An 18,791-nucleotide genomic window follows, 5' to 3' on the forward strand; every position below is an offset into this window, starting at 1 on the left:
AGCCTTCCTGCTCCTCTGATGCTGCTTGGCCTGCTGTGTTCATCCAGATCTATGTCAATTTCCAAAGATGGCTTCACTTTTAAAAACCTTTAGTCTTACGTTATTAGACACAATACATATACATTATATTGACTATACACATGCAAACATTCACTACTACAGTCCTTTCGTCTATTGATTTTTCCCACCACCAAATGCCTCCATCTTCCCTCATCAAAGTCATGACAACACATCAGCAATTACATTGTCTCGTCCTGATATGCGTATAATTTTCAAATTGAATGGCTGCAATAATAAACTTTGACTTAAATAGAAACCAAAAGAACTGCGGATGCTGTAAATCAGAAACGAAAACAAAGTTGCTGGAGAAGCTCAGCAGGTCTGGCAGCATCTGTGGAGGAGAAAAGAGAGTTAATGTTTCGGATTCTTCCTCAGAACATTCTGAGGAAGGGTCACCGGACCCGAAATGTTAACTCTGTTTTCTCCTCCACAGATGCTGCCAGACCTGCTGAGCTTTTCCAGCAACTTTGTTTTCGGTCAACTTAAATAGTATGGAATTTTTATCCTTAAGTTTTTCCAAAAACTTTAATGGGTTATGATCAGTATATACTATTGTGTCAGTCATATTGCTGGCAATATAAATGTTGGAACATAGCAATGCCAAAACCAAGCTCAAGGTCTCCTTCTCAATCATGGACTTTTTCTGTTCATGATTTTCAGATCAACAATACCCACATAGTGACCAGCCATTTCACTTCTTTAGCCATTTTCTGAAATGAAATGAAAAAACCTTCTCATGGAATGCTTAGGCAACACTTGGACATATTTAAACAGACCCCCACCAGGCTTTTGGCAGCAATGGGATTACTCTTCATCACTGTCCTCACCACTGTTCCTACTTTTCACCTCTACCTCTGTCATTTTAAGTCGACTTTGAGTTTTCAGTTCCAGCCCCTGAAGTTCAAAACCTCTCTCTTTCTCCCTTTCTTCTGCTTTTAATTGTATTTCAACATGTTTCATTTCATCTTTTCTTTCTTTTTGTTCTGCCAAGGCTATTCTTTTCTTTGTCCCTTGCCATTGCTTTCAATTCAAGCTGCTGCTTCTGCAATTTTAGCTGTTTCCAAAGATTCTGATAGCATTCCTGGCAAATGTAAATACTGCAAAGTTGCCACAATTATCTCCCCTTTCCTCACAGACACAGGCAACTCTAACTCCAACTGTTTGCCAAATCCAAAAGCTTTGCCTTGCTCACTTTCTGTAAAACTCCCAAAGTGACTTCTTTCACTCCAGCAAACTCTTAGTGTCTGAAAGAGGCATTATTACACAAGGCACACCTTGTTTAATTCAACCAAATGCAATGCCTAAAATAAAAAAAGATACACCAACACTCACCACTTTGAGTCCAACAATCCTAAACACAGCCTAGAATTAGAGATTTTGAACGCAACGGGAACTGCCAATTTGTTATGGACCCCCCAAAATATATTAAGAATATAGCTAAGGCCCTAACTTTTTCTTGTTTTATAGGCAAGTCCTGTTGCCTACAAGTCATTTATATAAATGACAAAAAGCAGTGAACCCAGCACCGATCCTTGCAGCACACCACTGGCCACAGGCCCAGTCCAAAGAAAAGCCCTCCATCATCAAGCTCAGTCTCCTACCATCAAGCTAATTTTGTATCCAAATGGCTAGCTCTCTCTGGATTCCATGTGATCTAATGTTGCAAACCAGTCCACCATACAGAACCTTGTTGAATACCTTGCTGAAGTCCATATAGACAACGTCGACCAACCTGCCTTCATCAATCTTCTTTGTCACTTCTTCAAAACATTCAATCAACTTCGCGAGACACTACTTCCCACGCACAAAGTTACATTGACTATCCCTAATCAGTTCTTGCCTTTCCAAATACATGTAAATCCTGTCCCTCAGAATCCTCTCCAAAAGCTTACCCATCACTGACATCAGGCACATTGGCCTATAGTTCCTTGGTTTTTCCTTACCACCTTTCTTGAATAATAGCACCACAATACCACTCTCCAGTCTTCTGGCAACTCACCTGTGGCTATCGATGATACAAATATCTCACCAAAGGGCCCAGCAATCGCTTCCCTAGTTTTCCACAAAATTCTGGGATACACCTGATCAGATCCTAGGGACTTACCCACCTTTATGTGTTGTAAGACATCCAGCACTTACTTCTTCAGTAATATGGACACTTTTCAAGATATCACTATTTATTTCTCCATGTTCTCTAGCTTCCATATCCTTCTCCACAGTAAATACTGACACAAAATACATGTTTAGTATCTCAGCTTTTTCCTGTGGTTCCACACATAGACGGCCTCATTGATCTTTAAGGGGCCCTATACTCTCTTTAATTATTGTTTTGCCCTTACTGTATTTATAGAATCTCTTTGGATTCTCCTTAACCCTATTTGGCAAAGCTGTCTCATGTCCCCTTTCTGCCCTCTTGATTTCCCTCTTGACTAAACTCCTGCTGCCCTTCCCCTCCCACCACCACAACACCCCCCAACCCACCAAGGGATTCACTTGATCCCAGCTGTCTATCACTGATATATGCCTCCTCTTTTTTGACCAGAGCCTCAATTTATAGGGTCATACAGCACGGAAATAGATCCTTTGGTCCAACAAGTCCATGCCAAACATAATCCTAAACTAAACTAGTCCCACCTGCCTGTTCCTGGCCCATATCACTCCAAACATTTCCTATTCATGTACTTATCTAAGTGTCTTTCAAATATTGTAACTATGCCCATATTCACCACTTGCTCAGGAAGTTCATTCCACATGTGAACCACCCTCTCATTTAGAAGCTCAGCCATATCCTCCACCATCTTTTTGGTACTTAATTGGTGAAAAATTCTTTTGAATAAGTTTTTTTCTATCTGCAAGTTTCTAAAAGGGATCTTGAGTTTCTTCTAATGGTACCAGCACATCCATTCTCATGCACTGTTTGTCCTGTGTGTTTCTTTTTTCAATTCCTATATTATTTTTATTCAGGTTTGTTTTCTACTAAATAACATCTATAGCATTTCTCACACTCTAACTCATTGATTCATACATCTTGGAAACAGACCTTTTGGTTCAACCAATCCATTCCAAACATAATCTCAAACTAAACTAGCCTTACTTGCCTTCTCCGTCCATATCCCTTCAAACATTTCCTATTTGTGTACTTCTTTTAAACTTTATGACTGTGCCCACATCTACCACTTCCTCAGGAAATTTATTCCACACGTGAACCACGCTCTGTAAAAAAAATTTGCTCCTCGTGTCATTTTTAAAATCTCTCTCTCCTCTCACCTTAAGAATATACCCCCTAGTCTTGAAATGCCCCATCCGAGGGAAAAAAACACCTACTATTAACCCTATCTACACCCTTTGTGATTTTATAAACCTCTATAAAGTCACCTCTCAACCTTCTACAATCTACTGCAACAAGTCCCAGCCTATCCAGGCTTTTGTTTATAACTCAAACTCTCCATTCCTGGCAACATCCTGGTAAAACTTATCTGAACCCTCTCCAGTTTAATAATATCCTTCCTATAACAGGGTGACCAGAACTGCACATAGCACTCCAGAAGAGGCCTCACCAATGTCCTGTACAATCTCAACATGACTCCCGACTCCTATACTCAAAGGACTGAGCAAAGAAAGCAAGTGTACTAAATGTCTTTTTAACAACCCTGTCTATGTGTGACATAAACTTCAAAGAATAATGTATAGAACCCTAGGTCCCTCTGTTATACAATGCTACCCAAGGCCCTATCCTTAATATACAGCCCTGCCCCTGTTGGTTGTACCAAAATGTTGTTGTACCTTGCATTTATCCTGAATGAACTCCATCTGCCATTTTTCAGCCCATTGACTCATTTGACCAAGATCCCTTTGCAATCTTAGGCTGTTCCTCACTGTTTATTATTCCACCATTTTTGGTGTCATCTGCAAACTTACTCGCCATGCCTTCTATATTCTTATCAAATCATTTATATTAATGACAAACAAAAGAGGACCCAGAACCAATATCTGTGGAACACCACTGGTGACAGGTCTCAAGTCAGGAAAAACAGCCCTCCACCAACATTCTCTGTCACCTGCTGTGAAGTCAATTGTGCATCTAATTGGCAAGCTCACTCTGAATCTCATCTGACCTAACTTTACTAATTAGTCTACCATGTGGAACCTTGTTAAAGACTTTACTAAAATCCAAGTAAACAACATCTACTGCTCTTCCCTCATCAATCGTTTTGGTAACTTTCTCAAAAAACTCAATTAAGTTTGTGAGACATAATTTTCCTTGCTCAAAACCATGCTGACTATCCATAATCAATTTTGCCTCTCTAAATGTTTATAAATCCTATCTTTTAGAATCACCTTACACACTTTACCCAAACCAAAGTCAGGCTCACAGATCTATAGTTCCCTGGTTTTTCCTTACAACCTTTCTTAAAACAAAGGTAGAACATTAGCCATCCTCCAGTCATCAGGCACCTCAGCCATAGTTATAGATGATGCAAATGTTTCTGCAAGGGGCCTTGCAATTTCCTCCCTCAACTCCCCTGGCATTCTAACCTGTAACACCCCTCGCACTGAATTAAATGCAATTTAGTTCTTCAGAATTACTATGTTCTCTGACTTTCTCTTGACTTTCTGTTCTAATTGATTTGCTGTTTTCACATTGAGAACAGTCCCCATTAATCTTTCTACTTACACTACTGCCTAGAATTCCCCACTCCCTAGTCTCTAGCAGTATAAAGTCTCCCTTAATGGAACTTGCAAATCTTCCTTCCAAGATATTAGTCCCTTTGCAGTTTAGGTTAAACCCATCCTTTTGAACAGGTCTTTCCTGTCCCAGAAGACATTCCAATTGTCCAAAAACCTGAATCCCTTAATAATGCACCATCTCTTCAGTCATTGATTTATATCCTTTATCCTTTTATTCCTACCACTGCATTCAATAATTTCCGGCTTCTCAATCTCCCCTTTAACAATATGCTTAAAACATTTAGAAATGTCCTTAATCCTAGCACCAGGAAAGCATCGTACCATCCTAAATTTATGCTCACTGCCACAGAATCTCCAGTCTGTGCCCCTGACAGGACAGTTCTCCATAACAATTATTCTTTTAAGTTTTTTCAAACTCAGCCTAATATAAAAATTATTCCTGGTGTCCAATAACTGACCACCTTCTATATTTTCCTCAGAGAGACTATCCCTTTCAACAGTACCCAAAACTGAATATCTATTTGATAGAGGAATAGCCACTGGAAACTTTTGAACTAACTTCTTACCTTTCCTGACAGCCACCCTTCTATTTGACTGATGTAATCATGTAAATCACTGTTCTAAAACTACTAGCCATCTCACTCTGTGCCTCTTGTATGCCGTCAATAACATTAAGCCAAAAAAAAAAGCAATTTCACTTACACCTGTATACATAAAATAAACTACCTTTCATCACCTATAGAAAGTAAAGCTAAAATGCAAAAAAATTAAAAAAAACATATAAATCGTTAATAAAATCAACGACTTAACTGATTAACTTAACTAAAACGACTCATCTTCAATAATTTCTCTGATTTAAAAAAAATCTTCTCTAGAGCCGACCATGTGTAGGACTCCCCAAAATGAAAACACAACTCTGTTAAAAAACTCTTGCAAAGTTAAAAAAACTCCTTAAAACATGTATATCCTTTTTTTAAGCTTCTAAATTTAAAATAAAACTTCAACCATTCACTGTAGACCTCTGAAAGACTTGTTTTTTAAAAAAGTCTGTTTGAAAAAAAACACGATTGGTTTTGTTTGTTTTTTTGTTTTTTTTAATGTTAAAGAAACAAAATGAATAAAAATCCTTTAATGGTGAAATATAATAACTGTCTTTCTCTAGTCATCCAGCATTCCCTACACCTACTGGCCTTGCCTTCACACTAACAGGAACATACTACCTTTGGACTGTCATTATCTCATTTTGAAGGCCTCCCATTTTCCAACGATCCCTTTACCTTTGAATAGCCTCTCCCAATAAACGTTTGAAAGCTCTCGCCTAATACTGTCAAATTGGCCTTACTCCAACTTAGAACTTTAACTTTTAAGATCAGGTATTTAATTACTAAACAGCAGCTGTTCCAATTTAGTAAAATTCTATAAACACACTCTTGGTAAAGGCAAATGTAGTAAAATAGATTGTCTCATAGGCAAATCTCCAGTCCAGGAGGAAAAAAAAACAAGAGAAAATTCTGTGTGTGTGTGTGAGAGAGAGAGAGGAGTAGCTGGGAGAGATGTACTGCAGCTTCCAAACCCAGTTTCATGACCCCAGCAACTGCTACTGAAAAACTAAAATTCAAATTCCTGGCTCTGGGGGAGCTTGACCCCATCCATTCAGGCTGCTGCTATTGTTCAAACCTTAGAAAAAAAATCCCCAAGGCTTCCCAAGCTGTTTATGGGCTTTGAAACAGACCGATTGACACCTCTGTCTCAGCTTGCTTTATTTAAAAAATGCAGGACAAAATACACCTCTTAAAGCCATAGGATCATCACACCAGGGGTGGCATGGTGGTTCAGTGGATAGCATTGCTGTTTCACGGTGCCAGGGACCCAGGACTGTTTCCAGCCTTGGGCAACCGGCTGTGTGGAGTTTGCACATTCTCCCCATGTCTGTGGGTTTCCTCCAGGTGCTCCAGTTTCCTCCCACAGTCCAAAGATGTGCAGGTTAGGTGGATTGGCCATGTTAACTTGCTCCAAAGTGTCCATGGACATGTGGGTTAGCTGTGGGAAATGGAGGGTTACAGGATAGGGTAGAGGGCTGGGTCTGGATGGGATGCTCTATGGTGATTGGGTATGGACTCGATGGGCTGAATGGCCTGCTTCCACATTGTGGGGATTCTAAAGGAAAAGAAAGAGACCAAGTAGTCCCTGTAGATCACCAACACGAAAAAGGTGATATCAAATCTACTAGATCACCCTGATCACATGAGCTGTGCTAAGGATTTATCTTTCAACACTCTCTAGACAAATATTTTCACCCTATTTACTCGCTTCAACATTCACTCACTCGCTTCACCATCAACGCACAGAGGCAGCAGTGTATACTGTCTAGAAGATGCACTGCAACAACTTACCCTGGCTCTCTTGATAGCACCTTCCAAACCTACAACCTCTATCAAATAGAAGGACAAGGGTAGCAGACATGCCACCTGCATGTTCTCCCACCCGGAAAGCGCACACCATCCTGGCTTGGAATGAACAATTCTTTCAAATCCTGAAGATCCCTTCCTAACAGAATTGTGTAAGTGTATCTATGTACTTAATGGTTCAAGGCAGTAGTTCACCATCACCTTTTAAAACATACAATCCTGAAGGGTCTTCACAAGGTAGGTGTTTCTCTTATGGGAGAATCTAAAACTAGGGGTCACCACTTTAAAAATCCACTTTTGTAATTTGAAACTGATGAGGTGAATTTTTTTCCCTCAAATCATGAGTCTTTGGAACGCTTTCTGAAATGGTGAATGCTTGAATATATAAGGCGGAAGTGGATAGATTCTTGCTAAGCAAAGGAGTGAAAGGTTATTGGGGGTAGGCAGAAAAATGGATTTGAGGTTTATATTTCAGATCAACCACTATCTTGTTGAATGCCTGTTCATAATCTGTATGTTTGTGGAAATGATCTCAAGAACATTTGGGAATGGACAATAAACATCACATCCCTTGAATGAATAAAAACAAGCCTTCTAATACTATTAAAGGGAAATGAAATCATTCATGGGAAGTTTTGAAAATTTAAAATCGTCGCTTGCTTTGAATTATTAAATATCTATGTAGGGGAGATTGTGTAAATGTAGGCTAGTGTTTTAAATCCAGCTATTGGAAAACCTGGAGATATCTTAAAACCAGACAATTTTATTAGCTGCCGTGTCTCAATTTTAATTGTTACTGAATGAGTAAAATAACTTGGTGATCTAACTTGGCTGGGTCCTGCACTGGCACAGTAATGCATGAGACTAGACATTAGCTTCATAAATCTGCTTTTTCCCATGCACCTTTTGCATCAAGTGGAGTTCTTGGTGGGTAAATGTGCCAGATCCACACTCAGTAAAGCAAAAAAGACAAATTAAATATTTTTCAAGCATTACTTAATTCTTGTATATTCTCAAATTTTCGTACAAATAAACCTATTCACTTGCTTTCTTGTATCTCCTAATGAGTTAAGATTCCCTTTCTTTCCTTTTTTAAAAACCATCAAATTCAAAATCTAGCACAGTCTCTGTCTCAGGGTTGCCTGTTTTGAAACACTGTATCAATTTCACCAAAGATTTACACTGGATGTGATTTGAGTTGATTATGTAAGCATACCATTAATATATAATCTTTGACCACATTATCAGCAGTTCTGTTCGGATGTACCAGAATTTGTGGATTATTTGTCAAATTTGAACTGTCCTTCTTGACAAGCTGTTATGGCTTAACTTAAAATGTACTTTTGGGAAATAGATTCATCCTTTATCCCTGATTTTATTTGGTGTGCCGTCACTGTCTATATCATTGAAATAATCAAATTGTTACTCTAAATATTCTTAAAAGCTTAATTAAACACTGTTTAAAAGCAGCATTTTTGCATTGTATTTTGAAGTACTGTAATTTAGATGGTCAGGAGATGGTGTCTATGGTAATTAATTCCACCAACAACCATTTGTGTACCAATGAATTAGGGGACAAGTGGTGGAGTTGTAAACATTGTATTGTAAAACTTCAGTCATATTTTGTTCGCTTTGAATTGTTAACATTTTTACAGCAAAAGCCCAGTGAGAGATTAGTAACATTGGTTGTGTGCAGTTTTGAGATATACCTTGAGGTACAAAGTCTAGTATTTTAGTAAATTGGGAATTGCAAGGAAGATGTAAAGGAGTTTCGGTTTTGGACAAGATTAGTGAATGGGCAAGTTAATGGAACCTGGAATATAATATGGAAAAATGTTAGGTTTAACGTTTTCGAGAAGATTTGTAGCTTGGGTTGTGGATGAGTTTGTGGACATGCTCGCTGAGCCAGTGGGTTTTGTTGCAAACGATTTGTCACACTGTTAGGTAATGTCATCAGTGCGCCTCCGGTGAAGTGTTGGTGTTCTGTCCCGCTTGTTATTTATATGCCTCAGTTTGTTTGGGGCGTTTGGTATCACTTCTGGTTCTGTTTCTCAGTGGTTTGTACACAGGGTCTAATTCAATGTGTTTGCTGATAGAGTTCCACTTAGAATACCAGTCCTCCAGGAATTCCCTGGCATGTCTGTGTTTGGCTTGCGTGATTATGGATGTGTTGTCCCAGTCGAATTCGTGTCCCAAAACAACCCAAACTTTGAGTCTGATATGTAGATGACACCTTCGTGATTATCAAATATACAAAACTAGAAGAAACCCTCCAACACATAAACAACATACTCACCGGGATAAAATTCACAGAAGAAGAGAACAGCAGCCAACTACCGTTCCTGGACATAATGGTAGAACGCAAAAACAATGAAGAACTCCAGACTAGCGTGTATAGAAAGACCACACATATGGACCAGATACTCCATTACACTAGCAACCATCTCAACACCCAAAAAGCACAATCCACCGTTATCTCCAAGACAGACCACAACAGGACTCTCTAATCACCCTATCATACATCAAGGACATTTCAGAGATGACCACAAGACCGCTAACTATCAGGGTAGCCCACAAACCAACAACCACCCTATGATAGCTGCTGACAAACATTTTGTAAGTCACAATAACGCCAGCCAAAACTGGAGGAGCAACACCTCATATTCCGCCTTGGGAGCCAACAGCCCAATGGCCTAAATGTGGATTTTACCAGGTTCAAAATCTCCCCACCCCCAGCCTCATCCCATTACCAACCCTCCCTCTCATCCCCGCTTCCTTGACCTGACACAACCTGTCCATCTTCTCTCCCACCTATCACTCCTCCCACCTCACTGACCAATCCCCACCACTGCCTACCTGCACTCACCTATCACCATCCTAACTACCTTCCCCAGCTCCACCCCTCCTCTCTCAATTTATTTCTGAGCTCCCTTCCCCCTCCCCCATTTCTGAAGAAGGGTGCCGACCCAAAATGTCAACATTCCTGCTCCTCTGATGCTGCCTGGCTTGCTGTGTTCCTCCAGCTCCACACTGTCATGTCTGACTCCAGCATTGGCAGTTCTTACTATCTCTGTGTAGAATATTTATTTTAAATGGTAAGCAGTTGGAAAGTGTAGATGCGCAAAGAGATTTAGGTGTCCTTGTCGATATGTTACTGAAGCCTAACATGCAGGTTCAGCAAGCTATTAGGAAGGCAAATGGAATATCAGCCTTTTATTGCAAGAGGATTGGAGTACAGGAATAGTGAAGTTTTGCTTCAGTTGTACAGAAGCTTGGTTACACCACGCCTGGAGAACTATGATGTTGTTTTGGTCTCCTTATCTCTGGAAAGATATTGCCACGGAAGGAGTGCAACCAAGATTCACCAGACTTGTTCCCAGGATGGTGGGAGTACCCAATGAAGAAATATTGGGCAAACTGGGCTGTATGCTCTAGAGTTGAAAGAATGAGAGATGATCTCATTGCAACTTACAAAATACCCAAATGGATAGACAAGGTAGGCGCAGATAAGGTGTTTCCTCTGGTTTGGTGTCGAGAACCAGGGGAGACAAGTTTAAAATTAAGGGGGATGCCACTTAGATGAGAATTTTTCTTTTTACTAAGAGGATTGTTAACTTTTGTAATTCTAACTGCTGGGTTGATCTTTATGATCTTTTTGAACAAGGGAGGAATAGTTGCAATTCTCCAATCCTCCAGCCCCATCTCCCAATCCAGAGAAGATTGAAAGATAATTGCCAGTGCCTCTGTAATTTCCACACACTTCCTTCCTTCAGTATACTTGCATCTCACTTGGCCCCAGTGTCTTATGAATGTTAAGTACAGATAACTTGTGTAATACTGCCTCCTTATCAATTTTACTCTTTCTTGTGACTGAATTTGTTCCACTGTTGCCAAGGCCTGTTAAATATCAGCCTCGTAGGTAAAGACAGATACACGATATTAATTTTAACATCTTTAACCATATCTCCAGTCTCTAAGTATAAATCCTCTCTCTTGGTGCCTAATTAGCCCTACTCCTTTTTATCACCCATTTTTGCTATTGATGTGCTTACAAAAGATGTTGTGATTACTCTTTATATTACTTGGTAGTCATTTATCATAATCCCTTCTTGCTTCTTACTTGTTGTCTTCCCTCTCTTCTACACCTTGGTTCTCAACTGCATTTACTACTACCTGACACTTACCATTAGGAACTAACTGAATTTATATCTTATTTATCATACAGGGAAAACTGGATTCTTGTCCTACCTTCCCCTTTTTGAGGGAATGTACCCTGACAGTGCCCAAACCCATTTCCTCTTTGAAGGTCACCCATTGTTCAACCACTGTTTTCCTGCCAACCCTTAGTTTTAGTCTATCCAATATAGCTTATTTTCATTCCACATCTTCACTGACCAATATAATTTTTCCTCCATCCTAAACCTCATGCTACAATAATCACTGGTCATTAAATACTACCCAATTGTCACTTGATCTAATTGGCCCACCTCATTCCCAAGGACCAAATCTAGCAGTGATCTCTTAATATACACTCCTGTAGAAAACTGTCTGAACACAACCAAGGAATGCTTGTTCTTCACTGTCCCTATAAACTACCATTATCGAGTTGATATCCAAGTAATTAAAGTCCCTGTTATAACTATACTGTTTACACCTCAGTATAATTTCCTTGCATATTTTTTCTTGATATCCTTCCCACTGGGTATTCATTTATATATTACACTGAACAATATGATTGCACATTTTTTTTATTCCTTAGCTCAATTCAAATCAATTCTGTCCTTGAAGCCTCTGAAACATCATCTTTCTCCAGTACAATAATATTCATGTACCACAATCATCACCCTTTCTCGTTTTCTTCCTTTCATAGCTTTTCTAAACACTTTGTGACCAGGAATACTTAAAACACAGATCTGCCATGTGTTAGGCCAGGTCTTCATTACTACCACAACTCATAATCTCAGAAAGCAATTTGTGCCTGTCACTCCATCCTATGCTTTCACATACACAGAAATGTATCCTCAATTTTTAGACTTCATTATTTTCTCCATTACTCTGACTCCACCTATTAATTTACTAATCTCTCTTAATGTTATCTGCCTCTCCCACCACATCTGCACCTTTTTGGTATTATTTTTTAATATTCTCTTCTGGTTCCCATGCCCCTGCTAAGTGAACCTAAATCCTCTCCAAAAGTACAAGCAAAACATTCTCTCTCTGTAAAGAACTCAGAAATGGCTGTGTTCAACCTGTCCAGCTTCTACAGGTGCCATCTTCCCCCAGAGGTAGACCCAGTGTCCCAGGAATCTAAAGCCCTCCATCTTGCACCACCTTTCCAGCTATACGTTCATCTGCCTTATGTTCCTAGTTCTGAACTCACTTATAAGTGGTACTGGGAGTAATCTGGAGATTACTACTTCACAGGTCCTGCTTGCTCATTTTCTAAATTCCAATTGCAGGATCATCTCGCCCTTCCTACCTATTCATTTAGTACCAATGTATGTTAGTACTATGACTTCTGGCTTTTCACCTCCCCACCCTCCCCCCCCACCCCACCCTTCCACAGAAGAATGTCTTGCAGCTGCTCCATGACATCCCTAACTCTATCACCAGGAAGGCAACAAACCATTCCAGAGTCACAGTGACAGCCCCAGAATTGCCCATCTATTCTAGAAACTAAAGGATCTCGTAATAGTGCTATTCTTCTTCCTCCCCTCCAGTACAGCTTGGCTTTTGTTGCTTTCCTCCAAGGATCCATTGGCCCCACCATTATCAAGAATGGAAAACCAAACTGGTAAATAGGATCTCTGGACACACTCCTGCATTACCTGCCGGTTTCTCATGGACTGCCTGATGGAAAGGTAAAGGTTCCTTGCTGTATGACTGTCTGAGCAGTTAAAGATTTATTTTTATTTCAAAACTAATATTACTTACTTGACAATGAAACTCAACACAAGCTTGAGGAACAGCACCTCATCTTCCACTGAGATCACCAACTTCAGGCAACAATAGAGGGTGATGATTCTATTCTCCTGTTTACACCTCCTCCTGACCTTTTTCAATACAATTTTCAAGTCCCAATGCTACTCCTTTCTCCTTTGCTCTGTCCTTTTCAGAAAAAATGAAATCACTCCTGCCTGTGACTCGTCACAGGCCTCCCCATTTATTCTATCCTTCCCTCCCCCCATTTTCTGCTTTCAGCCTCTTTACATCATTTCCTGTACTACTGAATGATCGCTGATCCAAAACATGATCTGTTTCTCACTCAGGTGATCCTGGACACTTCCACTGTTTTCGTTTTAGATTTAGGGCAGAGTCAGCATGGCTTCATTAACTGGCGGTCATGTCTGACAAATCTGTTAGAATTCTTTTGAAGAGGTAACAAGCAAGTTAGACACAGGAGATCCAGTGGACATGATCTATTTGGATTTCCAGAAAGGCTTTGACAAAGCGCCATACAGAAGGCTGCTAAATAAGACAAGAGCCCATGGTGTTAGGGACAAGGTACTCAGATGGACAGTGGATTGGTTGACTGGCAGAAAGCACAATGGGGATAAAGGAGTCTTTTACAAGATGGCACCTGGTGACTAGTTCCACAGGCGTCAGTGTCGGGACCACAATTATTCACGTTATACATTAACAATCTGGATGCAGGAACTGAGGGCATTGTTGCTAAGTTTGCAGATGTCACAAAGGTAGGTAGAGGAACAAGTAATGTCAAAGAAACAGGGAGGCTGCAGAAGGATTTGGACAGGCTATGCCTGTGGACAAAGAAAGGATAGATTGAATACAATGTGGGAGACTGAGATTATACAGTTTGGTAGGAAGAATAGAGGTGAAGTCTATTTTCTAGATGGGAAAGGCTTTGGAAATCAGAAGCACAAAGGGACTTGGGAGACCTAGTACAAGATCCTCTTAAGGGTAACATCCAAGTTCAGTTGGCAGTTAGGAAGGCAAATGCAATGTTGGCATTCATTTCAAGAAGTCTAGAATACAAAAGCAGAAATGTAGTGCTGAGGCTGTGTAAGGCTGTGGTCAGACAGCATTTGGAATATTGTGTGAGCGGTTTTGGGCCCCGCATTGAAGAAAAGATGTGCTGCAGTTAGAGGGGGTCCAGAGGCAATTTACAAGAATGATCCCAGGGCTGAACGGTTTGTCATATGAGGAGCAGTTGAACATGTGGGTCTGTACTTGAAGAAATTTAGAAGAATGGGGTGAGTGATCTCATTGAAACTTACAGAATACCAAAGAAGCTTGGATAGAATGTATGGGGTGAAGATGTTTCTATTAGTAGGGGAGATTAGGACCTGGGGACACAGCCTCAGACTGAAGGGATGACCCTTTAGAACTGAGATGAGGAGGAATTTCTTCCATCTGAAGGTGGTTTATCTGTGGAACTCATTGCCGCAGAGGGCTGTAGAGGCCAAGTCATTGAGTGTATTTAAGACAGAGACGTTCTTGATTTGTAAGGGGTTCAGGGATTACGGGGAGAAGGTAGGAGAATGGGGTTGAGAAACATCAGCCATGGTCGAAAGATGGAGCAGACTCAATGGGCTGAATGGCCTAATTCTGCTCCCAAATCTTATGGTCTTATTTCCAATATCCACAATAATTTGCTTTATTAAGACGAAAAGCCAACAGATGTTTTAAAATGCATTTAATAACATCCTATAAACTCTGTGAACAAGTAATCATTGAAGTTATAAACATGTCTAGTGATCCCAGCATTGGGCTGAGCTTTCTAGAGGGATGAAAGATTTGTCTACACAAAGTTAATGAGTAATCTCTCCAGTTCTGAATCAACTTTTACTATTTACTATTACAGATGCTGCCAGACTAGCTGAGTTTCCTCTGGCATCATGGAATCCCTACAGTGTGGAATCAAGCCCTTCAGCCCAACAAGTCCACACTGGACCTTAGAGCATCCCACCCAGACCCATCCCCCTATAATCCACCTATCTCTGGACTCTATGGGCAATTTAGCATGGCCGATCCACCTAGCCTGCACATCTTTGGACTGTGGGAGGAAACTGGAGCACCCAGACACGGGGAGAATGTGTAAACTCCACACAAACAGTCACCCAAGGGTGGAATTGAACCCAGATCCCTGGTGCTGTGAGGCAGCAGTGCTAACCACTGAGCCACCATGCCACCCATGTTATCTGTATTTGTTTGGGATTTCCAGCATTTGCAGTATTTTGAATTTTATGTAATCTTGTACAAGGCATCCTCCTGTGTCTGCTCGTATAATTTATATCTGTTTTATTCTGATTTTAGAATTGTCAAAAAATGGCAGAAATTTATCCTGCATATTCTGTAGCCATAACCAGTCACTGATAGTGCCTAAGTGAAGGCCAGTCACAGTTCTATGGTCTGTCAATAACCTAAAAAATATCAGCAGGACTCAGTCACTCAAGACTGCTGCATCATTCAATGTGGCTGATCTGCCCTAGGGCCACCTCCACATGTGCCAGCTCCCCCACCCCTATTCTTTAATTCCTTTTACAGCGATAGGGACACAGTTGGGTGGACAGCTGATTTGCAATGCAGTGTGATGCCAACAGCATGGGTTTAATTCCCACATCGAATGAGGTTAAAACTCATGAAGGAGTCTCCTTCTCAATCTCTTCCCTTGCCTAAAGCACAGTGACGCTCGGTAAACTTCTAGCAATCTCTCGCATTAAAGACTATGGTTACTTAACTTTTAACTTTCAGGATTTAAGCCTCCACAAATCCCTAAAGGTATTTCGTAGAATCACAAAATCCTTACAGTGCAGGTAGAGGGCATTCGGCCATCGAGTCTGTGCCGATCTTCTGAAAAGCATCACACCCAGAACCACAGCCCCACCCTATCCTCACATTTACCATGGCTAACCCACCTAACCTGCACATCCCTTGACACTATGGGGCAATTTTTTAACATGGCGAATCCACCTAATATGCCCATCTTTGGACATAATTTGAAGAGGAGATTTTTTTTTCTCTCTCTCTCTTTGCTGTTCTCAAGCTCGACAATACCTTCTCCCGGCTTATTTTTGTGTGCGTAGCAATAGTTGTTTATTTTATGTTAGCTTCTTCTGTTTACCGCTGGTATATGCAGCCAGGAATCTCTTCAGAGCCACCCCGCTTCCTTAACTAAACTTTAATCGCCAAGTGAAGGCGCGGTTTCAAAAGTACTGCTAGAATTGAGCTTAGAAATTCCTTTCTTTAATCCTAAAGTTTGATAATGAACAGTTCGTTTTTCTTTAACCCCTGCCTTAGGGAGGCGCTTCAATTGTGCAAATATTTAAATTGTATTCTTTCGAAAATCGCCGTGTCTCAAACACCATTCAAACACCTCTGGCTTCTCCCACCTTTCTCCAGGGATCTGGAACACTGTACCCCTTGGTGGGGGGGAATTTCTGGATTTGTTGAGTAATTTAGGGCAGAATTGCTCCGATTTGCAGACTTCTACATTTGGACGTACAGAGGAAATCCAGGTGTTTTTTTCTCTCGGTGCAGTCCAGCCCAGAAACCCTGCCTCAGTCACACACACACCTCAAATTCTCACCCTGAACGCTGGGCTGCCCTGCCTGTGGGAACTGCTCATTGTAGGGGGAACAGTGCTCCGGCCTGAGGACAGCAGCAACACAGACACCGCATGAGTAAAACAGCGCCTGTGGATTGATTTGGGTAATGGGTATCGCACCTTTGGTGAGTGCGGAGACCGCACTAAGTAGCTGCCCGCGGGGCTGCGGACTCGCCGTGTCAGGGATCCAGCGGGCAACTTAGTCCTTCAGTAAATGGGGAGCCTTCGGCAAACAACTTGCGCATTCATGGAATATGAAAAAATCCTTGATTTGATTTATTATTGTCACATGTACCTAGGTACAGTGTAAAGTTTTGTTGTGCCTGCAGTACAAGCAGATCACAGCGTACAAAGTGCATAAGGTTAATAGAACAGAGCGAAGAATACAATGTTACTGCTGCAGGGAAGCTGCACAGAGAGAGAAATCAACGTTAAATTTAAAATTTGAGAGATTCATTCAAATCCTGTGCTGAATCATGGTTAATTTCAGAAACCATAATATCTAATCAGTGAGTAGCCTCTGTAAGGACTCATTTAGGGGTAGCTTCACCTTACTGTGGCTATTCATCTAGTCGTCTCCACCTGCAGCTCTTTCTGCTAAACATCCCACATGTTCACCAGCATTATTTAGTTTATTCTGGAATATTTAACTTTACCTCTTTCAATTCAATCAAGCCATCAGATTATTAAAGCATCTTACCCAAAATTTGATTATCCTTCAGCATTGGAAAGCTGTTTTCTCTCACCCAGTAACTCACTTCCTGATTTCTTCAAAGCTGGTGTTGCAGTGACAGCTCTTTATATCATTTGACAAGTCACACTGTCAAGCCTCCTTCAGCACCTCCCAAATCTGCAATCAGTTATCATTTGGAAACATAAACCCTTGTTTTTGTTTAGGAAAGACAACTGCCATCATTATCTGGTCTGTCCTACATGTGGCACCAGACCCCCATAACAATAGCACTGGCTCTGAATTGGCTTGGCAAACCCAGCAATTTGCTGCACCAAACCATTAAACAGTCTAAAAAGAAAAGTGATAAACCAGCTAGTGTTAACCTAGGCACTGGAAACAGCAAACGTAACTGTCAACCCTTCAGAATCATCCTTACCAAAATCTGTTTGCTAAAGGCAAAATTGGGAGAGCTGTCTCACAGACTAGTTAAGCGATAACAACATAGTCGTACTCGTGAAATCATACCTTTATGCGCAATGGCCATCACCGTCCATGGATATATCCTGAACCACCAGAATTGTCCCAACAGAGATGGTAGCACAGTGGTGTACAGTCAGAAAAAAGTTGCCCTGGGAGTCCTCGACATTGACTCTGACCCCAAGAAGACTCACAGGCATCATGTCTTACATGGGTAAAGAAAGTTCCTGCAGATTACCACATGCTGCAACCAGCTTCCTGCACCCCTGCCCTTCCAATTGAGGCAAAGACTCCACAAATATCCCTATCAATTTTAAGGTACCTCCACACAAAAGATAAAGCTGAAGCATTTTTAACAACCGTTAACCAGAGGTGTTGAGGGATGAATCAGAGGTCTTCAGCAACGCAAATACCAATTTGATTCACTCCACATGGTATCAAGAAATGACTGGAGGCATTAGATGCTTCAAAGACAGGGGTGCTGGCAACTTTCTGGAAATAGTACTGAAGAACTGTGCTTCAGAACTTGCTGTGCGTCCTAGTCAAGCTCTTCCAGTACAGCTATAACATTGGTATCAATGCAACAGTGTGGAAAATTGTGCAAGTATGTTCTCTTCACAAAGCAGGACAAATCCAATCCATCCAATTATTACCCTATCATCTATTCTCGATCATCAGTAAAGTGATGAAAGGGGTCATGAACAATAGTGTTATCAAGCAGCAACAAAAACAAAGTTGCTGGAAAAGCTCAGCAGGTCTGGCGGCATCTGTGAAGGAGAAAACAGAGTTAACGTTTCAGGTCTGGTGACGCTTCCTCAGAACTGATGGTGGCTGGAAAAACGTCAGTTTATATGCAGAAAATAGGGAGGTGGGTGGGGTAGGGAGTAAACAATAGGATAGAGTCCAAAGAGAGAGG

At 40.9% G+C, this 18,791-nt stretch overlaps 1 protein-coding gene across 2 annotated transcripts in view; it reads right to left on the reverse strand.

Annotated features, from left to right (window-relative positions):
* Positions 1-17,523, reverse strand: part of zgc:136493 (uncharacterized protein LOC692276 homolog) — a 47,239-nt gene extending 29,716 nt beyond the window's left edge. The window contains exon 1 of one of the 2 annotated variants that reach the window (XM_048606043.1): positions 17,426-17,523. The gene's annotated coding sequence lies outside the window, so the exon portion shown is untranslated. The remainder of the gene's footprint in view (positions 1-17,425) is intronic. The other variant, XM_048606031.1, reaches the window with a different exon arrangement.
* Positions 17,524-18,791: the final 1,268 nt, after the last annotated feature.

The sequence above is a fragment of the Rhincodon typus genome, chromosome 2 (genome assembly GCF_021869965.1).
Source record: "Rhincodon typus isolate 14 chromosome 2, sRhiTyp1.1, whole genome shotgun sequence".
Classification (NCBI taxonomy): domain Eukaryota; kingdom Metazoa; phylum Chordata; class Chondrichthyes; order Orectolobiformes; family Rhincodontidae; genus Rhincodon; species Rhincodon typus.